The sequence below is a fragment of the Spea bombifrons genome, chromosome 8 (genome assembly GCF_027358695.1).
Source record: "Spea bombifrons isolate aSpeBom1 chromosome 8, aSpeBom1.2.pri, whole genome shotgun sequence".
NCBI lineage: Eukaryota > Metazoa > Chordata > Amphibia > Anura > Pelobatidae > Spea > Spea bombifrons.
The window spans coordinates 28,604,443-28,629,313 of NC_071094.1; the positions used below are offsets into that span (position 1 = coordinate 28,604,443).

At 43.4% G+C, this 24,871-nt stretch overlaps 1 long non-coding RNA gene across 1 annotated transcript in view; it reads left to right on the forward strand.

Moving 5' to 3' along the window:
* Positions 1 to 2,375, forward strand: part of LOC128503009 (uncharacterized) — a 35,656-nt gene extending 33,281 nt beyond the window's left edge. Inside the window, exons 2-4 of the long non-coding RNA XR_008355191.1 lie at positions 1,225 to 1,287; positions 1,660 to 1,760; positions 2,157 to 2,375. This is a non-coding gene — a long non-coding RNA (uncharacterized LOC128503009). The remainder of the gene's footprint in view (positions 1 to 1,224; positions 1,288 to 1,659; positions 1,761 to 2,156) is intronic.
* The last annotated feature ends 22,496 nt before the right edge of the window (positions 2,376 to 24,871 follow it).

Consider the following 24,871-nt stretch of genomic DNA (forward strand, 5'->3'; position numbering starts at 1 on the left):
CCTTGCTCCAGAACCTGCCTTGCTCCAGAACCTGCCTTGCTCCAGAACCTGCCTTGCTCCAGTACCTGCCTTGCTCCAGTACCTGCCTTGCTCCAGTACCTGCCTTGCTCCAGTACCTGCCTTGCTCCAGTACCTGCCGTGTTCCTGAGTTGCGTCCAGCGCCCCACTAAGTGGACTCCAAAGCTGAGTATCCCGCAAGGGAGCTTATCTGCCGTGTGCCCCGCAAGAGGGCTTATCTGCCGTGTGCCCCGCAAGAGGGCTTATCTGCCGTGTGCCCCGCAAGAGGGCTTATCTGCCGTGTGCCCCGCAAGAGGGCTTATCTGCCGTGTGCCCCGCAAGAGGGCTTATCTGCCGTGTGCCCCGCAAGAGGGCTTATCTGCCGTGTGCCCCGCAAGAGGGCTTATCTGCCGTGTGCCCCGCAAGGGAGCTTATCTGCCGTGTGCCCCGCAAGGGAGCTTATCTGCCGTGTGCCCCGCAAGGGAGCTTATCTGCCGTGTGCCCCGCAAGGGAGCTTATCTGCCGTGTGCCCCGCAAGGGAGCTTATCTGCCGTGTGCCCCGCAAGGGAGCTTATCTGCCGTGTGCCCCGCAAGGGAGCTTATCTGCCGTGTGCCCCGCAAGGGAGCTTATCTGCCGTGTGCCCCGCAAGGGAGCTTATCTGCCGTGTGCCCCGCAAGGGAGCTTATCTGCCGTGTGCCCCGCAAGAGGGCTTATCTGCCGTGTGCCCCGCAAGAGGGCTTATCTGCCGTGTGCCCCGCAAGAGGGCTTATCTGCCGTGTGCCCCGCAAGAGGGCTTATCTGCCGTGTGCCCCGCAAGAGGGCTTATCTGCCGTGTGCCCCGCAAGTGGGCTTCCTGCCAAGTGACATTCTTTGTTCAATTATTGTTGTACCATCACATGCAATACAGCTTTTAAACCTGATCTTCTGTCTGTGGTTCATTCCTGTGCCTGTCTGTAACAACCCCAGGCCGTCATGCATCGTGGGGTACAGACAGAGCCCCTCGTATCCCCTGCACCTGGGCTCCTACTAGACCTGATCACCCGGTTCATGACAGCTATGCATGGGTTCTCTCACTGATGCCAGATAAAGGAGGCATACATTTTATCATGATGAATTTAAATAGTTAAATAGTTAATAGACACAATTAAAAAAAAAACTGGCTAAAATTAAGATCTTCAAAACACATTTTAATTGGCTTTCATAATTGTTTCTTTTCATACCTATAGTTTCTGGAACCATCCTCGTGAGCGTGAGCAGCACGTCCACTGGTCCCTGCTGTACCAATAAAGGTATTTTCCTCTAAAGCCAGGTTTGGCACAGAAATAATGAAGGGTTGGGAAGCCGGTTTGATTGGAACAAAAGGAAAATGTAGTGTGGAGCATAAAAGATGTAACCTGATCTACACATTTTATAGCTATTTCACTTTCCCTGCTTCTTAGTCTCCTTGTGGCACCACAGTGTGATGTCAGGGCTCTGATGTCATATGCTCACTAATATCATTGGGGTTATACTCGGGTACTCCTATTGACACTCTGCATTAATATAGAGCCACTTCACACTCATCTTCCCAGCTAGAAAATAACCTAGAAAACATTTGTGACAGATCAAGCGGATTGGTTATCTAACTGTTAGAATTTGAAATCTTTATCAATTACTTGCAGATGCCCTCGGTACGTGTCCTTCAAGCCGCAATCACCACCTCGGCGGAAGTGAAAAGGACCAAGACACTTATTCCTATAAAGACGTTTCAGACTGTGTCAAAGTAGGTGCTCATATGAAACATAATATTTTGATTTTGTCTTGATTGCTGAGAGTTTCGATAAAGATTATTATGATCCAGTAATTGTACATTCAGTCTTGTGTAATCATTTCCTTTCTTTTTTCATTATTATTTATTGAAATAGTAGCATTGTATTTCAGGGTACTGTGTAATATTTGCCCCTTTTGTATCTAGACTCAGGTTTAATTATTTAATCGTATCATAGCCTGATATTATCTCCCCTTCCTCTTACTGGTCCTTTCAGACATCAAGTACAGGGATTTCAAATTACACAAACCCTAACATTAACATGTCATTACAAACTGGTATTAAAATACACTGCACACATACACCAATTCTTACACATGATATTTACTAACTACTTATCCTTTGTTTCAGATTATCAAATGTTGCCCCGGAACATACTCAGTGGCCGCCTTGCACTTCCCACAGAAGAAGCCATTGAGCAGATTTGTCTCGTGTCATCGTTGACTGTGGGAGATGAATACAGAAGCCACCCAGTTAGAAGCCACCAGGGCACAGCACAAGACCTAAATTGCACCCCTATGACGACAACAACTCTGTATTTTATACAATTATATGATAAATAACCTGGTAGTTTATAATAAAAATATATACATATTAAAGGTTTTGAGACTGCGTGTTCTCTATTGAAAATTGAAATGTGTGTTCCATGTATGCCACAACATCATAATTTTACAACACTGACAATTAATATGAATACGTTATTGAGTGTAATACATGCAGGCTACAATCACGAACACTGCAAGGGGATTCAGGTTTTTGAACCTGTTAAATGACACCTTCATGTCACAACTGGTAGAAGCACCAACTAGAAATGATTCTTGTGTGGATTTGGTGATAACAAAAAATGTTGATCTACTGTCAAACATTCAAGTAGGGGAGCACTTGGGTAATAGTGATCACAATATGGTCTCTTTTAAAATAAACTCAAAAAAGAAATTGCACTTGGGGAATACTAAAACGTATAATTTAAGGCCAATTTCAGTAAGATAAGGGAAGCTTTACAACATGTTGACTGGCATAAACTCGAAAAAGCGAAAAAAAACACTGATGGAAAAATGGCATATCTTCAAACAAATAATAAAAATGTACACTTCTTAGTATCTACCATTGGGTAATAAATATAAGAGAAACCAATGTGGCTTAGTGGGGAAGTAAACCAATAAATTAAAAATTAATAAATGGGCTTTTAAAGCATTTAAATCAGACAAATCAGAGGCATCCTATATAAGATATAAGGAAGCCAATAATGCATGCAAAAAGGTGATTACTTGGGCTAAACTAGAAAATGAGAGAGGGATAGCCAAAAAGAGCAAAACCAATCCCCAAAAATTCTTTAAGTAAATACATTCTAAAAAAATAAATAAAAGGAAAGGGTAGGTACACTGAAAACAGAGATGGGAACAGGGGCGTAACTAGAAGCCTCAGGGCCCCGGTGCGAGAATCTGTTAAGGGCCCCCCCAACCCAATCTACTCTCCTCTCACACCATCTACCCCCTCTCCCCGCCTTCTCAGGCTATCTACCCTATCCCTACCCCCTTCTATCTACATTTTTTTTATTTCCTTTTATTTGCCAACCTGACCCTCCCCAGTTATGCACATCTACCCCAGGCTTGCCACTCTGCCCCCTGATATGCCTTTTAACCCCCTATATGCCTCTCTGCCTCCAGAAATGCCTTATACCCCTATACGCCACTCTGGTTAAAAGGCATATAATGGGACAGAGTGGCATATAAGGGGGTATAAGGCATTTCTGGAGCCAGAGTGGCATATAGGGGGTTAAAAGGCATTTATAGAGACAGAGTGGTATATAGGGGTTAAAAGGCATTTATAGCGGCAGAGTGGTATATAGGGGTTAAAAGGCATTTCTGGAGACAGAGTGGCATAAAGGGGGTTAATAGGCATATCAAAGGGCACTCTACCTCCAGAAAAGCCTTATGCCCCCTATATGCCACTCTGCCTCCCCGATATGCTTTATACCCTCCTATATGCCACTCTGGTGCGAGGAGGCGGAGCTTTCACCCTTCACGCTGCTCCCATCACTATGCGGCCATCAGATTGCTGGGAACGTAATCTAAACGGCTGATGCCGCCGGCCGGAGCTACTTTAACACTTTTTTTTAATGTAATATGGCATTAAGGTGGGGGCAATTGTCCCCCTGCCCAGCCCGCCCCTGGCGCCGGAGGCGGCTTCAAATCCCGCTTTGCTGGCCGAATCTACGGGCCCACCGGGAAATTTCCCGGTTTCCCGGTGGGCCAGTCCGGCCCTGCTTGGGCCCCCTTGAGTGGCAGAACTCCAGGGCCCGGTCGCAGTTGCGACCCCTGCGACCCCGGTAGTTCCGCCACTGGATGGGAATGTTAGTTAATGAGGACCAGGAAAAAGCAGAACATGCGCACTTACATTTTTAAACTTTGTTAAATATTTTTTTTATCAGATCACTTGTAAGTTTAGGCCACTGACATTGATCAAGGAGACTGATCAATAATCAGTGACTTAAAATGTCACTGACTAGTGATGATGTAATAATATATTTTTATTAATAATTTGTCATTATTACCTTAGATGAGCCTTCATCCAGGGGCGGCCATAATGATCAGATCTCTCCTATTGACCAGGAGTGATCTGATAATCATCAGCCCAATTTTGATTCTGTAGCAGTTTTTAACTGCATAATTTTTTTTTAACCCTTTCAATGCTGATGCTCCATATTGACTGATATTTAGTTCCCAGAAGTTTGTGGGGACAAATTGTAACTACTGCAATGGCGCAATGGTGTCAGAGGGGATTGTAGGGGTCAACACTCCACGATCGCTCTTAATGGAGCAATCGGGCAACAGGGGAGTGTTGGGGCTGGTCTCCACACGCATGCGGAGTCCGAAGAAACATTGGCCCCTGTCCCTGAAACTGCTTCTGGCAGCTGAGACACAAGGGAGGGGTCCATTTGGTCTTGAGGGGTCTTTTTTTTGCTGTTGCTGGTATGTCTGGTCTGCTTCCAGGCAGACCAGCAGCAGCAGAGCCCCGTACAAAACTGGTATTAACCCCTAAAATGATTGTGGCATCAGTGGCGACTCTAGAAACAATATATAGGGGGGCACACAAGATACCACAGTCAAACTGGGGGGGCATTTATAATTTCCAAAAGTAATGTGTTATGGAATTATACTTTTGTTATTGGGCTAAAATAATATCATTCAACATGGGAAGCCTGAAGCCACAATTGAGTGCGACTAATCCTGGAAATAAATATTATAACACAATAAATAACATTTCCACTAAATGATTTCCGGGCATTGAATGTTTTGTCCCCTGAAGTCACTACAACTTCAAGAGGGCATTTTATCTCTGGATAAATATAAATTAAATAATTCCTACTGTAAGTTAAGTGCCAGGAAACAGATGACCAAACACACACACCAACACAGGCTCTGTCACACCGACACCCAGACACACACACCAGGACAGGCTCTGCCACACCGACAACCAAACACACACACACACACCAGGACAGGCTGTGCCACACAGACACACACACACCAGGACAGGCTCTGTCACACCGACACCCAGACACACACACCAGGACAGGCTCTGTCACACAGACACACACACACCAGGACAGGCTCTGTCACACCGACACCCAGACACACACACCAGGACAGGCTCTGTCACACCGACACCCAGACACACACACCAGGACAGACTCTGTCACACCGACACCAAGACACACACACCAGGACAGGCTCTGCCACACCAACACCTATATACACACACACCCGAGGACAGGCTCTGCTACACTGATAACCAAAACACACAAACAGCAGGACACAATCTACGTCACAGACGTCTACATCAGAATGGATTTTTCACACTGCATTGTCGTTTATACCCCCCTTAGTGTTTTTGCCCCTTGTTTATTGATGCCCCTGCTGCCCATATATATTAACATTAGCCCCAGTTGCCGTTAGCAGGTATAGATCAACACATTAACACACAAACCAAGCTTTGCATGCATAGATCAATTGAAATTCACTTGTGATCTCAAATAAACAGAATCAGACATACAAATCCTGTATTTGCAGGTATACAATAGTATATGAAATGTAGCATTGCAGGTATAGATCAAATAAATACATGGAAACAGCTTTGCAGGTATTAATCAACTGAATAAGACATATTAACCCTGTATTTGCAGGTATACATAAATAATGTATGGAAACATAGCATAGCAGATATGGATCTACAGAATAACACACAAACCCAGCTTTGCAGGTATAGATCAATTGGAATTCACATAAAAACATGTCATTAAAAAGTATATTTAAAACCCCCTAAATTACAGGCATAGATCACAGGTTGCACACCCCAAAGCCAGCCCTGGCGTCCACACTGCCCATGCAGCAATCACACTCCTATCATAACCAGGCAACCAGTAAATGCTGGTACCTAGGCATGATGGGACTGTGCTTGCTGTGGTTGCTGTTAGCAATCACACTCCTATCATGCCAAGTCAGCCAGTACATGCTGGTACAAGGTGGCTGTAAGTGATGTGTAGACCCCATACTGCTGGCAGCATCAATACACAAGGGGGCAGCTAGCTAGGTATCAGCATGCACTGGCTGACTTGGCATGATAGGAGTGTGATTGCTAACAGCAATCAAAGTCCCATCATGCCTAGGTTCCAGCACTTACACATCCAACCAGTAAATGCTGGAACCTAGGCATGATGGGACTGTGATTGCTAACAGCAATCACACTCCTATCATGCCAAGTCAGCCAGTACATGCTGGTACAGGGTGGCTGTAAGTGATGTGCAGAGCCCAAACTGCTGGCAGCATCAATACACAAGGGGGCAGCTAGCTAGGTGTCAGCATGTACTGGCTGACTTGGCATGATAGGAGTGTGATTCCTAACAGCAATCCCATCATGCCTAGGTCCCATCATGCCTAGGTTCCAGCATTTACTGGTTGGATGTGTAAGTGCTGGAACCTAGGCATGATGGGACTTTGATTGCTGTTAGCAATCACACTCCTATCATGCCAAGTCAGCCAGTACATGCTCGAGGTGCGGGCCGCGTAAGATCGGTTGCCCTGGCTGCCGGTCTCACGCGGGCCGCACCTCGAGGTCTTGCGGGCCGCATTTGGCCCACGGGCCGCATGTTGGACGCCCCTGCCTTATTACTTTCTAACCCCCTCTCCCTCCCTTATCACTTTCTAACCCCCTCTCCCTCCCTTATCACTTTCTAACCCCTCTCCCTACTCACTATCTACCCTCCCCCTTTGTAGTTGTCTCACCTTTAGGTCCAGCGACGGGAGCACGAGGCTTCTGTCTTCGTTCTCTGCTGCGGTGGCCGCTGCTTCACCGCTGAGCGCCGAAATATGACATCATATTTCGACGCTCAGGATGAAATGCCGGCACCGCGACGGAGGTAGAGGACTCGTGGAGGAGAATGGAGGGCTCCGAGCGGTTGCTAGGCGCCCCTCTCTCTCCACCGCATAAAAAAAAAAAAAAAGACAGGATTTAAAGTCGCATCCAACTTCGGCAGGGGGGGCAACAGGGGGCATTGAAGGAGTTAACGCTGCACTCATGGATCTATCAGGCAGCAGGAGAATGCTGTGGCCCCACAATTGTGTAGGGACCCAATCAACACACAACCCCCTTCCCTAAAGCTGCCTGTGACTGTTGTATTTTGAGCCTGCAGAATCGCTCCCGTGGGAGTGATCAAAAGCTCAGAGGGGCTTGGAGGGTGGGTGGCTGTGCTGTTCTGCTTAGACACCTGGGCAGACAGCAGCAGCCGTGCCCCGTGATCACCACGATTGTGGCGAAGTGGGGGCATTTTTTGGATGACATAACAGGTACGTCACAGATCCGCTAAGCCCACTTGGGCATGGCGCACCTGGTACATCGTCAGACGCGAAGGGGTTAATAAACTTACATGTGCATAGAGGTTTGATGAAATTGCCCAAATGGATAAACTCTCACTCCTGAATCACTGCTCCTACAAAATGAAAAGAAGAAAATATTGGAGCATCTGTTAAGAAAATGGAGAAACCAAATTTCACTCCTAAAAACTCTTAGTTGGTTAAAAACATTGAATAAACCTTGAGGGGGAAGTAACACAGAATATGACCGTGAGTTATTTTTGAAAATACATTTTTCCTTTTTTCAACCAAGCAAATTTGGATAATAGGCATAAGTGTATCAAGGGTCATTCAAGAAAATAATAATGCTAAAGCCCCCTGTGCTGCTCCAATTTAACCCCTTGAAAACAAATGACGTGCCAGGCATATCACGGAAAAATTGACGCATGACGTACCTGGCAAGTCATTAGTTTGAACGGTAGTGGAGAGGGATCTAAGATCGCTTTCATCTCCCTGATGGCGTTGCTGTAATGCCTCAATGTCGAGTCATTCAGCAGCATGGAAATCTACAGCAGGGGCCCCGTCTAATTGCTCCCAGGAGCGTCACCTTGCACCATATTAAGTATGGCACTGGCCACCTGTTTAAAAAAATTTAGGAGGGTTCAACCATGCGCACCTCACCAAATGTGTCCTTTTAGCCCTAAAACAAACATTCATACATAAAATAGAATGTGAGTGAAGAAAAAAACACACAAAAATACTACTACAAACTTTAACAGAGGCTGGTGGTAAAATGTTTACCTGGAAAAAGTTAGAATTTGAGCGCTGAAATACCCTGTAGTGCCTAGTTTTGAAATAGCAACATGCTATCTGCAGTTATTGCCCTATAACTTGCAACCCCCTCTACAAAAAAAACATAAAAACATTGGGTATTTTTAAACTCAGGACAAATATTAGAATCTCTTTAGCAGGTTTTTTCATTTCATTGAGTAAAGATTGCTTGAACAAAAAAACAGGAAGTCCAAAATATTTCATAATATTTCATAAAAAATACATTTTAGAGTGTGTTTCTCTACAGGAAGTGGAAGGCGATACCGTTTTTCTTAAGAGGGACTTCCGGGAGGCGGGCCCCTGAGATGGCTGCTTTTTAGATGAGCTCCGTGAGGGCTAGCACAATCGGCATCCATCCACGCTTTTGACCCGTAACTTTTGCACCAACTTACCATCGTTGCTGAGGTATACCTACTTGGCATTGGATCGCGGGATTATTGGCTACGCTGCCCTCTTTTCTTCACTCCCCGGGAGCCGTGTGCGGACTGCACATGTTAGGCCTGGAGTGGGGTGATTCCTCTACTCTGCCTTACCAGATCCAGCCGCTTCGACGGTGCCGTCCTTCCACTTGCCTTCTGCCGTTCCGGTGATGACCTTTGCCTTTGCCGTGGTCTTCTGTGGCGGGCGACGGAGTTGGGGCTGTTTCCCTTCCTCGCGTGCGTTGGATGAAGGCCTCTGCTGCCCGGCTACTCTACACTGACGACCGCGCTGTGCCTGCGTCTGTATTACACCCTCTGCTGCTGCTCGACGGCCTTACGTTCCACTGCACCTCACTGTATTGCGTCTTGCGGCTGACCTCGGTACCTGGTCAGGTAGGCCCCGGCAGTATACCTGCAAGGCTGGTCTATTTTTATTATTTTACTTTCTCTTTTTTCTGTTTTTAGTTCTTTTTCATTTGCCATTAGTTAGCAGGGGTACGGGAGGGTTGTAGTTAGGTTGGGAGGGTTGGGAAAGGGTGTTGGGGACATATTGGGGACATCTTATTGTTTTCCACTTCACTATTCCTCGGGCCACTGGACATTCGGCTGAACTGTCTGCCTCATCATCACGGGACTTTGTGTTTTTTTTTTTTTTTTTTTTTTTGCTCATCATTAGTTAGGTCAGGGTTACGGGTGGGCTCTAGTTAAGTTGGGTGGTTTGGGCCCAATTTGGAAGAGGCGTGCATCATATCACGCAGGACTGCGTCACGTTCTGACAGCGCGGGGTCATACCTCGGAGTGACTACGCCTGGGTATCTTACCTATTGTTGTGATACACTCACTGCTTTTGTGCTATATCCATATGTATATGTATGTTTGACTGCTTAACCTTATCAACATTTTTTGTGATCAGATTGTAGTTTTGTGTCGTATCTCCTTGTGCTGTCCTATTCTTTCCTACTCTTGGGGGTGAGTTCCTCACGGCCTCTGGTCTACACATGGAGAAATATATGGATCCACCACCTAAAACATCCACTCGACAAAGCAAGACGAGAGATAAATCCGCAGCGTCCTTCAAACCGGCTCCGTCTCCTGGGCCGGGCTCTGTTGTAGCGGAGGGCCACTCCGTGTCCGACGCCTCTTCCAAAGATCCACTGACGGCTCAAGACCTTATTGGTGTCATATCTCCACTCTTGGATGTCAAGCTTGAAAAATTGTCTGATTCCATTAATGCCGTTCTCGCTGAGTTGGTCTCTCAAGGACAGAGAATTACTACTTTGGAATCCAGGGTCTCTGACGTAGAAGATGGGAACGTCTCCATGGCTGCATCCCTCCGCTCACAGGATCATTTAATTACATCATTACAGGAACGTATAGACGATCTTGAAAATCGTAGTAGGCGTAATAACCTGCGTCTGGTTGGTCTGCCTGAGGAGGTTAAGGGCCCGGCGCTGCATGACCTTGTAACGACCTGGCTCCCCAAGTCCTTGGACCTGGTGTTTCCTCAAGGTGAACTGATCATCGAAAGGGTGCATCGTATTGGTCAATTACCAGTTTCTACTACATCTCGCCCTAGGGCGGTAATCTTTCGGGTCCTGAACTATACTGACAAGGTCAAGATCCTGGACGCTTATAGAAAGGTTACATCACTCTATTATCACAAAAATAAGCTCTTACTTTTCCAGGATTTTTCTGCGGCGGTCACAGCCAAGCGACGCCAGTTCTCCGAAATCTGTACGGAACTTTACAGTAAGCGTGTGAAATTCGCTCTCCTCTACCCTGCTAAGCTCAGGATTACCCATGAGGGACGTGCCTACTTTTTTGACACCCCTCAGGCAGCAAAAGAATTTCTTCACGCTGGATCCAGATCTCCTCCCTCTCCGACTGAAAGTTCAGCAGTGCCTGAGGCCTCCCCCCCTCCTTCTTCTCGCTCTCGCCCTGCTTCTCTGCCTCGTTCCTCACCACCTGTCTCTCCTAGGGCTCGAGATCTTTGAAAGCCGTTGGTGTCTGGTTAGGTATCTTCCGGCTCAACTTTATTTGTCAATGTACACTGTTTTGTTGGTTCCTAGTTGTTTTTATTTTTTTTGGTTATCCTGTTGTGTTTCTAGGCACACGATTCATTGTGCCATGTTTTGGTTTATGCAAAAAAACAAAAAATGGGAGAAGCTTAGCACTTTACAGCTAGTGATGTACAGTTTTGTTCTCTACATGGTCTGTTGGGTGTTTGGGGGGGCTGGCTGGGACCTCCCTAAGCCACAATGTTCCAGCTCACTCTTTGCTTTATCTTTTCCTCAGCGGGGCATTGGATGAAATCCTGGCTCCGTTGTCACTGTTGTTGTGATACCGTCAGATAATGGATGTGATGCGCCATCTTCTCTGCGAATTGTGTCATGGAATGTGGAAGGCTTAAATACACCTGTTAAGCGTAAAAAAGTTCTTACCCATCTCAAACGTATGCGTCCGGATGTTATTTATCTCCAAGAAACCCATTGGTGTGACCCTGTCAAAAATGCGCTAAAAGCTCCATGGCTTCGCGCTTGTTACTCCGCCATGTATACAAAAAAATCTAGAGGTGCCACTATCCTACTCTCCAAACGGTTGCCCTTTGTTGTAGAGTCTGAGGTTGGTGACCCGGAGGGAAGATATATTATTCTAAGGGTTAAGTTGTTTACGGAGTCTTTCACCTTTGTCAATGTATATGCTCCCAATTCTGATCAGCCCGCTTTTCTGGCCAAAGTTTATTCGCTCCTGCTGGAAATTTCGGCCCCTAACGTCATTTTGGGGGGTGACTTTAATTTAGTGGCCGACGCTTCTTTAGATGTGTCTGGCCCTTCCTCTCGCCCGGTCGGCCTCACCTCCTCACCTATGCTGGATCACCTCCGTTTGCGGGATACTTGGAGGTTTCTTAACCCGACGGATAAACAATATACATTCTACTCTCATCCCCATAACTCCTTTTCTAGGCTGGACTACCTGTTCATACCTGTGTTATTTTTACACAGGCTACAGGATGCCCAAGTTGGTCAAATTGTAATCTCTGACCATGCACCTATCTGGGTAGATATCTGTCTGGCTTCCCCATATCAGGTGTCCCGTAATTGGAGGTTTCCTACTTATTTATATACTTCAGAGGCGTTTAAACAATTCCTGATTGCAAAATGGAATGACTATGTCGATGATAACCATGAACATCTCGATGACCCTGATCTATTCTGGGGTGCTTCTAAGCCGGTTTTGAGGGGCCATATCATTGCTTATGTTGTGGGACGCAGGAGGGAGGCCGAAGCCAAACTTGTCCAACTCTCGGATGATCTTTCCAGGGCGTATGCTGCCCATACAACTCACCCAAGTCCAGATACCCTAAAAACGTATAAAGAAATTAAATCCCTCTACGATGCTTGGGTCACTGAAAAGGCGCAGCTTTCTTATAATTATACTCGTAATACCTTTTTCCGCTGGGGCAATAGATCCGGCAAGCTTTTGGGCACTCTTATCCGTCACTCTAAGTCTAAGTGTCATAATGTGACTCGGCTTCAGGACGCTTCCCAATCGGTTGTGACCGAACCTAGTGCAATTACACAACTCTTTGCTAAGTACTTTGAGGATTTTTACTCCTCCGAATCCAATGACCCCGACATGATGCTTCAGATGTTTAGGCAGGCTAATATTCCAAAACTGTCGCCTGCGGACCGCGAGCGTTTGATTAAACCGTTTACCCCTCCTGAAATTGCCGCTGCTATAAAATCCCTTCCTAACGGCAAATCCCCAGGCCCTGATGGCCTGGGGGCTGAATACTATAAACTTCTTTCTACGTGCCTGCCGACACATCTTACTGATGTTTATAACGGATTTCTGCAAGGCAGGATCCCCCCGAGGGAATTTACGGCCTCCCGCATCATAGTCCTTCCCAAACCTCACAGGGACCCTACCTTGCTCTCCTCCTATCGCCCCATTTCCTTGTTGAATCAAGATCTAAAACTATTTACCAAAATTATGGCCTCTCGATTGCAACCTATTCTAATGAAACTCACCTCCCCCTCTCAAACTGGTTTTGTTAAAGGGCGCCACTCCACTCACAATATTAGAGGCCTTATCTCAGCTATCCTTACTGCCAAGCTTACGAATCGCAGGGCCTCTATCGTAATTAGTTGTGACGCTGATAAGGCATTTGATAGAATCTCCTGGCCCTACCTTGTTAGTTTTTTTAAATTCCATCATTTTGGTTTACCTTTCATTCAGATGTTTCGAGCATTGTACCATTCGCCGCTGGCTCAGGTTACGGTGAATAATATGAATTCCCGTTGGTTCTCCCTTGGCAGGGGTACTCGTCAAGGTTGTCCCCTGTCCCCTCTACTTTTTAATCTGGCAATTGAACCTCTAATACGTGTCATTGAGCGTTCCGCCGAGCTTGAGGGAATCAGGGTGGGTGATGTTGAACTAAAGATTGCTGCCTTTGCTGACGATCTTTTGTTGTATCTTTCTAACCCCAAAGCAGCGATGCCTTACCTGCTTGACTTATTTGATCGATTTCATACGGCCTCAGGTTTCTTGATAAATAAGCTTAAGACTGAGGCGCTTCCCATTTTCCCCCAGGCTAAGCGCGGATGGGGTGGGTCGTTCCCCTTCAATTGGACTCAACTTCCCTCTTTGAAATATCTGGGCCTTACTATTCCCACGAATTTGGCGCATCTTTATAAACTAAACTTTCCCCCATTGTTGCGTCAAATGGAGGACTCTTTTAAATCCTGGTCCAAATTTAATCTTTCCTTTTTAGGTAGATGCCACCTCTATAAAATGGCCTTTTTCCCCAAACTATTATATCCAATCCACATGCTGCCCATTACCTTGAAGAAGAAGGACATCCAATCTCATAATGCGTTGCTGCGTAAGTTCCTGTGGTTTAACAAAAAAGCTAGAATTTCGTTGGTGAAACTCCAACAGCCTGCTCATAACGGTGGGGTGAATTTACCTAACCTACTGGACTATAATTTGGCATCAAACTACCGTTATGTGGCAGATTGGCTGCGTGGCAGGTCTAGATTCACTAATGTGACTCTGGAGCAACAGCTCTCTCCCACCATTTCTTTGGCCTCTCTCCTGCATCTGTCTAAGGCTAACTTACCATCGGACGTTGTCTCCAATCCATTGTTATTTCATACGTTGAAGGCCTGGGAGCGTGTTAGACGTCGCCTGGGCTTGGAGGTTCATTATTCTCGGTTCTTGCCCCTGGTCCGTAACCCGCACTTTCAGCATGGGAGGGAGGATGGTGTCTTTAAACGACTCGCCCGGGCGGGGGGTCGCGCCGTGGGTGATTTTCTTGACCCACGAACGGGTAAATTATTGTCTTACTTGCAGTTCCAATCTAAATACTCTACTATTCAGATTCACCCTATTCACTACCTTCAACTCCGTAATTATGTTAACACTCTACTTCCTTACCTTTCTGGGGCTAATTCCAACAACCCTTTAGACCAGATAACAATATTGTCCCCCGCCACAATGCTCACAATGTCCACAATATATAATCTGATCAGACCGGTCATCAATTGGGAGTCCCACAGAACGGGTGTTACCTCCTGGAAAGCCGATTTTCCGAATTTGAGTCCAAAACGGGTTCTCCAGGCGTACGTGTGCAATTCTAAAGTCTTGGTGTCTAGGGACTATAGTGAGATGTTCCTTAAGATTTTGCATAAAGCATATGTTACCCCCAAGCTCCGGTTTTTAATGGGCTTATCAGACCATTCCCGGTGTCTCAAGTGCCACTTGCCTGAGGCAGATCTTCTTCATGGCCTCTGGTCCTGTAGTTCTATTGCCCCGTTTTGGAAAGCATTACAATTGTACATTACCGACACCCTGGGCATTCGTTTTGCAATCACTGTCGAATGGGCGATTTTTGGTGTACTTCCTGACCATGTTCCTCCCACTGTAGCGAGAGCTAAATTTATCTTGCTCATTCTCTCGGCAGTGGCAAAACGGGCTATATTGTCGCAATGGGTTGCTCCCCAGCCGCCAACGCTACCTTTGGTCCTGTCGCGGTTGCGCTTTTTGTTTCAAATGGATTGGCTTGAAGCCGTTCTTCATAAAGAGAGCAAAGTTAAATTTTTGTTTAATCGTTGGTCCCCATATATTGCGACATTAGATGGCGATACCAGGCTGTCGTTATTTCAAACATTTAATACTACTGGGTGGTTTTGCCTTCAGGTCATGAAAGGTACTCGCCCCATACCAGGGTTGTGATCTCGTTGACGGACGGGTTTGTACGTGTGTGTAACATGTTTGTTTTTGTTTTTTACGCCCTATGGTTGATTCCATGATTGTCATCTGCCTAAATTTATATTCGGTCACTCGGATTATTGTTTGCACTGTCTGTGATACTGTATTGTGCATCACTTGTATCTGTATATGCCTATTTTGTCATCTTGTCTGTCTATGACTTTGTCATTATGCTATATGCTTTGTCTTCTCCGTGTAATAAAGAAGTTTAAAAAAAAAAAAATACATTTTATAGGAAATTAGATGAGATGACCAAAAAAATATATCTAACAAAAGCTCTTCTTTTCCTGAAAAAATCTAAACATAACTAGTGTGGTTACCGCAGAAATGTTAAAAAACAAAAATCACGAAGGGTCCAAAGCATAAAACAGCTCTGTCCTTAAGGGGTTAAACATGTTGGACTACTACCAGATGCTTTTATTTGTATTCTACGTGCACTTCCATATGTATCGGTGTCTAGTGTAACAAGGACTTCAGGACACACCGACATTTGCATGCTAACGCCATACACCAACATACACAAAATCACACCATACACCGCCACAGAAAACTAGATGAAAATATTGAGCTTTAATGCTGAATTTTATGGCAGATAAGAACCATCAGGCCATTCTAGTCTGCCAGGCTTTCCTGGTGTAAGGATTCAAACCTTAATCAGACCTTAGTCGTGTCTTAGACTCAGGGTAACCATATGTCTCCTCGATGCACATTTAAATTCCCTAACTGTCATTGCCTCTACCAGGGAGACAGTTCCACTTCTCCACTTCATAAAAATAATTTCATAACACAACAACTATTTTGATAAGAATATCATTTTATTTGGTTTTCATTAGACCTACATGTTACTTTATGGTGTAAAATTTATATCCATTAGAAAAGAAGCTGCAGGTACATTTCTGATGGCAGCTTCCTCAAACTTTGTCAAAATAAAGTATCCTCAATAACCACCACCTATATGTACATACACAAGCATTAGGGGGTTTTGTATTTTTTGCAGTCCTGATGTTCACATTTCTGTCACTTCACCTCCCCCGTACATATTACATCACAACTTAATTCTTACACAGAACCTTTACTTCTGTGATGTCACTTGTTTACTTCAATACAGACATCTGGCCACAATTTCAAATTGTGCGAGTGAATAGAAGCTTATTTGGTTTATCTATTTACAAGCTGTGAAAATGGGGATTCTTTTCTTCATTTTTGGACTGATATTATTTCGTTGGATAATGAAATGCATCGCTAGACCTAAAAAAAGGGTCATTCAAAAAAAATATAAAAACTGGCTCAATAACCAACAACAGAAGGGGAAACCCCGTCAGACTTCTTCAGCCAGGTAAGAGACGAGGTGATTGAGGTGATAGATTTAGAAGAGGGAACATTGAATCTTGTAAAGGTTATGGGAATATCCGTTGGAATAATGTGGGTGATTTACCTGTCGTTACAGTATGTAGCATTTCATTAACACTGGGAAGGGCATTAGAATCTGAGTGATGTGTTAATATAAAATTGTATAATGGCTGCGCATAAAGCAATGTTACGGAAAACACAAGAATATCCAAAAGTAGACATGTAGGTTAAAGGGGCAAAAGGCAACAAGTTAAAATAAACTTTAAATTATCCAGGATTACACAGTTTATCCTTGTTTATGCAGGCTCCCTATGGATAACATCATATAGATGTTTCTATACCTATATATGGATGTAAAATTGATATACATTTGGCCTTAATAGCCTGGGATTTTGTGTCATTCTCTTGATTATCAGGGAACATCATGACACAGTGAGAGTGACTATTAAAATATATTAACGTTCTATGAAACATCTAATAACGTATTATGAAAATACCCACAGCCAACATTCTGCATCATTAATAGCTTTCACCAAAAATAATTTCAGGACCCCCTGCGCTATAAACTGTATCATTTTATTTTTACATAATATCAGTTATTGTTTTCCATCCAGATGCCCTGTTGCCCCCTGTGCCCTCTGTTATGAAAGTGGCTTAAATCTTGTATACCGTAATCAATTCTCCGTTTATTGCACGTTTAGTAGATACAATACAGAATCACATGTACAGAAGTAATAACTAATTTTAAAGAAAAAATGTTTTATGTTGAAGACTTGACATAATTAAATAATCTCTTTAATAATTAATATCTTCAAAACACATTTTACTTGGCTTTTATAATTGTTTCTTTCATACCTATAGTTTCCGGAACCATCCTCGTGAGCGTGAGCAGAACGTCCACTGGTCCCTGCTGTACCGATAAAGGTATTTCCCTCTAAAATAGTTGTGACAGATAAAGGAAATTGGGTATCTAAGTAACTGTTGGAATTTGAAACCTGTATTTATTGTCTGCAGATGCCCTCGCTACGTGCCCATCAAGTCGCAATTACCACCTCAGCGACAGTGAAAAGGACCAAGATGCTTACCTTAATAAAGAAGACTGTTTCAAAGTATGTGATGTTCCTGATATGAAACAAATTAATTTCATTTTGTCTTGTTTAGATTTTTAACTGACACTTAACTGACCACTCCATAAATATATATATGTAACAGCTTTTCTTATGTCTACATAACAATTGCAAAAGGCACCCTCTGTGCTGTAAATATCATAGAGTCTTATTTGATCATCTCTTTACTTATTCACTATTATTATTTATTGAAATAGTAGTATCATATTCCACACAGCTGTGTAGTATTTCCTCACTTCGTATCTATGTTTAATTATGTTAAGGTATCATAGCCTGATATTAACTCCGCTTCCACATACTGGTCATTTCAGACACCAATTACAGAGATTACAAATTACAAAATCACTAACATTAAGATGTCATTACAACCTGGTATCAAAACACATTGTACATAGACAAATTCTTACACAACATATTTACTAACCACTTACTATTTATTGCAGATTACTAGATCTTGCCCGGGTACAGAATCAGTGGCCGCCTTGCACTTCCCACAGAAGAAGCTGTCGAGAAGATTTGCCTCATGTCATCGGGAGATGAATACAGAAGTGGCCCAGTTAGAAGCAACAAACATAGGGCACAGCACAAAACCTAAATTGTACCCCCCTACCATGACAATAGTTCTGTAGCTTATAAAAATTAATTGATAATAAAAACATAAAAATATTAAAGGTTTTGAGACTGGGTGTTCTCTGTTGGAAATTGAAATGTGTTTTTTATGTACAGTCTTGTGAAAAAGAAAGTACACCCTCTTTGAATTCTATGGTTTTACAACAACCATCTGTTCCTTGGCAGGTCTAACTGGACTTTGTCCAACTGGGCAGGTTTGGACTTTGACAGGGGCATTGCAATGCTTGGATTTTTTCTTTTGTAACCATTCGGTTGTAGAATTCTAGGTGTGCTTGGGATCAATGTCCTGTTGCATGACCCAGTTTTGACCAAGCTTTAGCTGTCGGACAGATGGCCTCACATTTGACTCTAGGATACTTTGGTATATAGAGAAGTTAATGTTCGGCTCAATAAATGCAAGTTTCCCAGTTCCTGTGCTGCAAAACAAGCCCAAATCATCACCCCTCCACCACCATGCTTGACAGTTGGTCAGTTGGTAGGATGTGTTTGTGCTGATATGCTGTGTTTATTAAACGTGGCACTGGGCATTGTGGCTAAGCATCTCCACTTTGACCTCTACTGTCCAAAGGACATTGTTCCAGAAGTCTCATAGTTTGTTCAGATGCAACTTTCAGAGCACAACACAGCGGGACAGAGACCGAAAATCGAATTGGCGAATGGCGACATCTTCCTATCAGGTCAGTGAGTAGGTATGGTTGTCTACCCCGTAATTTAAACCTATGTGCCCTCACCCAAAAACTGACTACATTAGGCCCTATCGTGTACTTCAACCAGTAAACCCAGTTGCTCAACCTCTCATCCTCCTTGCCAATTTCGAACATGTCTCATGTGTCGTTACTGAACCTCTGGTATGCAATCACTTCACAGCACTGCCTCCATGACCTCGGCCGATGCGCATTGGCAATCATGAGAAATATGAGATCCGCAGCATCATTGACTCCTGTATGTCAAGAGCATCTTAGATATCTGATCCACTGGAAGAGTTAAGGTCCTGAGGAACAGTATTGGGTTTCGGCTTCTGATGTAGATGTCCCTGTCCTCGTTCGTGCCTTCCATGCTTGATACCCCCAGGTCTTCTGGCTTCCATCAACAAGAATTGAGGCTCTGAATCAGGCAAATTTTAATACGGAACTCTCACTACAGATGGATAGCAGTTGTATGGATACGAACGAGTTAACCAATAACATCAATCAAATCAATCAATCAATCAATAGTACACTAATAAATAACCGAGCCAAGTATTTATAACTCTCCTAGCTGATCAACTCGCAACTCAGCATGGACTGGGAACCTCTCTTTTATAGTCACAGCTGCGGAACAATTCCCACCTCTGGCCAGCATTTGGAATGGTGGTACGTAGGGGCGTAACTAGAAACCACAGGGACCTGGTGCGAAAAATTGCCATGGGGTACCCCAACTTCAACAGCTGTCTGAGCCATCATTACTTCCAAACAACTTGTCTGGGCCTTCTTTACCCCCTTCCATCATACATGGTGGTATGCATATGTAAACACACACACTTATTCAAACTCACTAAGACACATGTACACATTCATTCTAACACATACAATTACACAACCATGCTCACACACACATCACACATCCATCTTTACACACACACTTACACATCCATGCTTACACACACACACACACACAGTTGTGACCCCGATACATTCCTGTCTCCACTTGCAGGTCCAAAATAGTTTTAAAAAGGTCCCTTTCGAAACTATTTTGAATTGGTATGAGGAAACAGGAACAAGGGGTCACAGGAGTCGCACCTGGCCCTCTAGAGGCACGGGCCCCTGTAGTTACGCCAGCGATGGTATGTTGTGGGTACGCTGGTATGGGCTTGGAGGTAGTTTCCAGCTGACAGCTGAAGGTACCCGCTGGCCTAGTACTCTTGGTTTATATGTGTTGAACCTTCTGCTAGGCTTAATGGCTAGCAGCTGGTGGGTTGTTACAAGGTCATGGGTTATATGGCTAAACTGTCATGAGTTAATAAAGCTGTGGCCAACACCCTTACCCACATTATTGCCGCTTGTTGTTTTTAATTGGGGATGGGTATAAGAGGTATAAGAGAAGTTGTAGTGGTCTCAAGGTGTAAGCAGGAATGTTTTTCAAGATATTTTTCAAGCTCTGTCTCCCATTTATGAATAGCAACATATAGGTAGAGAACCTCATCACATAATACTTAACATATTTTAATGTGTTTAAGGTTTAAGCTATTGCAATGTGGCAAAGTGATGAATCAAACCTGCACAAACTCTCAGTCTGTCATCTTACCATTTTGGAACTCACAGAAGATGACTTGAAGAGATACTACCAGATGTAGATACCTTTACTCAAAAGCTGGTGGACCTGTTGATCCTGAAAATGTAAACTTGACAAAATGAAACACTCCGTGGACTCCTGGAAGAAGTGGAGGCGAGAATAGTCACCTGTGAAATGGATAATGACAAGCTGCAGCACACAGTCCAAACCCTTTAAGAAACAATAACCTCCCGGGGGAGAGGCTGGATGACCTGGAGAACAGAAGCTACAGAAACAACCTTTGTCTACTGGGTCACCCAAAAGCGATCTCAGGCAAACAGCTCTGGGAGGTCCTTTAAACCTGGCAACCTCACAGCTTGGTATCTGATCACCCAGAGGAGAGGAAATCCATCACAGAAGGGGCCCATTGAGTTAGCACACTGTAAAAAAAGAAAATTCAGGCCCAGAGCAGTAATTGTCCGACTTCTGAATTATGTCGATAAGCAGAAACGGTTTGCAGGATACAAATAGAAAAGTCTCACATACAAAGGTCACATGCTTCTGCTATTCCAGGATTGCTTTTGTTGCCACAAAACATAGAAGTGTTTTGTCCTTCTGTACAACACTATGATAAAAAGATAAAATGTGTACTACTGTTCCCTGTGGAACTTTGGATTCTTTATCAGGATAAGGTCCTTTGGTTTGAGAACCCAGAGGAAGCCAAACAGCTCCAGAAGTTCAGAACAGAGGAGGGAGGTGTAGGCTTGGTAGGAGTACATCCAATCTCCTGCAGCAAATGATTACATCTGGCCCTATTAACTCATATGACCCTTAGCCCCCACACATCTACCAAAGGGATTGAAGTCGGTAGGTGACATATCAAATTTGACATATAAGGAACTTCTCACACATTTCATTGGGTGCCTATTTTAATGAACACTTTATTCAGATTGTAGACCCAAGGCTAAACATCCAGATGTGCTTCCGTAACTCAGAATGGTTGAACATTAGAGAAATATATGCAAGACTGTTACTCACCTCGGGGGAGAGGTACACTAACATATCGGGGTGTCAGATAGGGGATGCTTGGTGCCCGGACAACAATTCCCAATGGAGGGAACAGATTTAAAACCTGTAATGAGACAGTAAATTTATGGTTTAGATTTAGTTCATGTTAACTCTGAGGCTAAGCAGTCTGAGCAAATGTTTTAAACTACCTTTTCCAGCCCTCCAGTAGGCTGTGGGGGTAGGTTGGGTCCCATTCCTCTCTCTGAAAGATCTGGTAACACTTAGGGGCGAGCCTAAATCATGGAAAGTCACTGCCTAGTCTAGAGAGGAGTCAGCGGTTCTGATGTATCACCTTAACGCCGATCACCGGAGAAAGGGGACACTAACTTCTGTTTTGAATTGGTAGTTAACAGCATGTTGACAGTGTTAAAACACTACTATAATGCCATGTGCTGTTTTTCCTTTGTTATGATATGTGTGTTTCATGTATGCCACAGCATACAACACTGACAATGATTATGAATACTTTATTGAGTACAATACATACATGAGAGCCAAGTGTAGAGGAGCTCCACGTGTCTGCTGGATACAATGTATCTCAATTTAACAATGTAATGACTGAAGAGTCGGTCCCATCTGAATAAACAATTCTCTGAAAAGCGTTCACCAAAAAATGGTCATAAACACAGAAGTTGAATAAACCAAGGTGGTAATTTTAATGGCAATCATAACACCAACCGGTTTTGGCGTCCATACACCATCTTTAAAGTGATAGATTAACATACATGACTGAACAAAGTACCGTATTTGCACGATTATAAGACGAGGTTTTTTCCAGAACAAATGGTCTGAAAAATCCCCCTCGTCTTATAATCGAGGTCGTCTTCTAATCAGACCTCATTCTGCTGGGGCCAGGCTGCTTACCGGGCTTCGGTCGCGAGCAGCATCCAGGAGAACAGGAAGCTAGTAAGAGTCCTCACATAACTCTGCCTCCCCCCTCCTTCCTCTGGGGGCGGGGCCAGAGAAGTTGCTCGCACGTCGGACCCCTACAGAAGTCTGCGAGTGGGAGATCTGCAGTTCAGGTAAGGGGGTGGGGGAGGGTTTGGAATGAATGAGTATTTAAAGTATGAAAGTATGGAATGAATGAGTATTTAAGTGTTTGTGAATGAGTGTGTGTGATAGCATGGATGTGTAAGGGGGGTGGGGGTGGTAGCACGGCATAGGAAGGCTGTAATCACACTACTATCATCCACAGGTTCCAGCATGTACATATATATATACCTCCAGAAATGCCTTTTAACCCCCTATATGCCACTCAACCCCATGATATGCCTTTTAACCCCCTATATGCCAGAGTGGCATATAGGGGTAAAAGGCATATCATGGGGCAGAGGGGCATATAGGGGGTTAAAAGGCATATCATGGGGCACAGTGGCATATAGAGGGTTAAAAGGCACATCATGTGGCAGAGTGGCAAATAGGGGGTATAACGCATTTCTGGGGGCAGAGTGGCAAGCCTGGGGGCAGATGTGCATAACTGGGGGGGCAGGTTGGCAAATAAAAGGAAATAAAAAATATATATTTTTCTCAATCATAGCTTTTATTAAATATGAAAATTAGTTTACATGAATTAATATTTACTGGTAAAACTTTTTTCCTATAGGGTAGTCTTATATTCAGGCTTTTGGTTTTTTTCCTAAATTAATATTTTGATTTTGGGGGGTCGTCTTATAATTAGGGTCGTCTTATAATCGAGCAAATAAGGTAGTTTATTTTCACTCCTCTCAGGGTTAATTAACCCAAAAAGGGTGCATTTCAATTAAAATTTAATGCACATACATTCAGTTTGTAGGTAAAAAAAAAAGAATGTATTATCGGGGGGGGGCATAGATCACTGATTCCTCTAACATTTCTACATATAAGTTTGCCACATTTAGGACCATTACTGCACCCATGGCAATACCACCATGTTGTACAAAAATTGTTTACCAAATTGGAAGTAATTATTTGCGAGAATAATAAACCTTATAGACTTAGTAAATAGGAGTTTATCCCACACTTCATTTATTGCATTAGATGCAGGAAAGGCTTTCGATCTGGTGGATTGGATGTTCTTACCGGAAACAATGTAGGCCTTTGGCATCTCGGGAGCATTTAAGAACAATGCGCTGGCACTGTTTAAGGCCCTTATGGCTTAAATAACGGGACCCATGTTCGTCTCAGATAGTTTTAAGATCAGTCATGGAACAAGGCAGGGTTGTCCATTAGCCCCTCTACTGTATGCTCTTTCTATTGAGCCACTGGCTCAATTGATAAGAAATACAGGTGAAATATCTGGCATTAAAACAAGAAATAATGAACACAAGATAACACTTTTTGATGATGACATCATATTGACACTTTTACAACCGGAAAAGTCAGTAAGGCTTAGTTCAGATAAGATTAAAGAATACAGTTATCTTTCAAATTATAAATTAAATATTAGTAAGACCCAGATTATATCAGCCCATCAATCAGGTGAACAAGCAAAAATAGTAAGGATGTATATAAATGTAAATACTCTTGATTACTTAGGCATAAAAATAAAATGTAATCTTAAGAAATGATTACAGATAATTATGCTATATTGATGTATAAAATGAGGAGCAAATTACAAAAATGGTAGGGGCTAGAAATATCTTGGTTAAGGAGGATAAATGTATTAAATGCTTGTTATATCCCCAAGATATTATATGTTTTAAGAGCAATACCTTTGAGGTCCTATATTCTATTCTTTTTCAATTTCAATAATTAATTTCAACATTTATATGGCAAATTAAGACCCCCAGAATTTCCTTAAGGAATTTAGTCAAAAGCAGTCAAAGTGAGGGACTTTCATTACCAAATTTTAAGGAGTTACACGAAAATTGTATGTTTGCTCATTTCCATTTATGGGATAGGCCGAATAACGATAATACATCGTGGTTTGAGAATGAGAAGGCGGCAACTAATGTTCCTTGGCCATACGATATTATTTGGATAAACTATGAAATAACAAAATATATAAAAAGCAATAATGTAGTCATTAATTACATTTTAAAGACATTGGTTAAATTATTTCACCTATTGAAATATTGACAATTTATATAAACAATATGGATTTCAGTAAATGAAAATAAGTAAATATAAACTATGTGTCAGATCTATATGGAATAGAAACTAGTCTAACATGGCCTCAAATAAGAGAGAAATGGGACATACCAATAACCGAATTAAACAATTATATAAAAATTAAACATTTCCTCCAATTTGTGGGATTAACAAGTTCTTTATTATTTGAGGAGTTT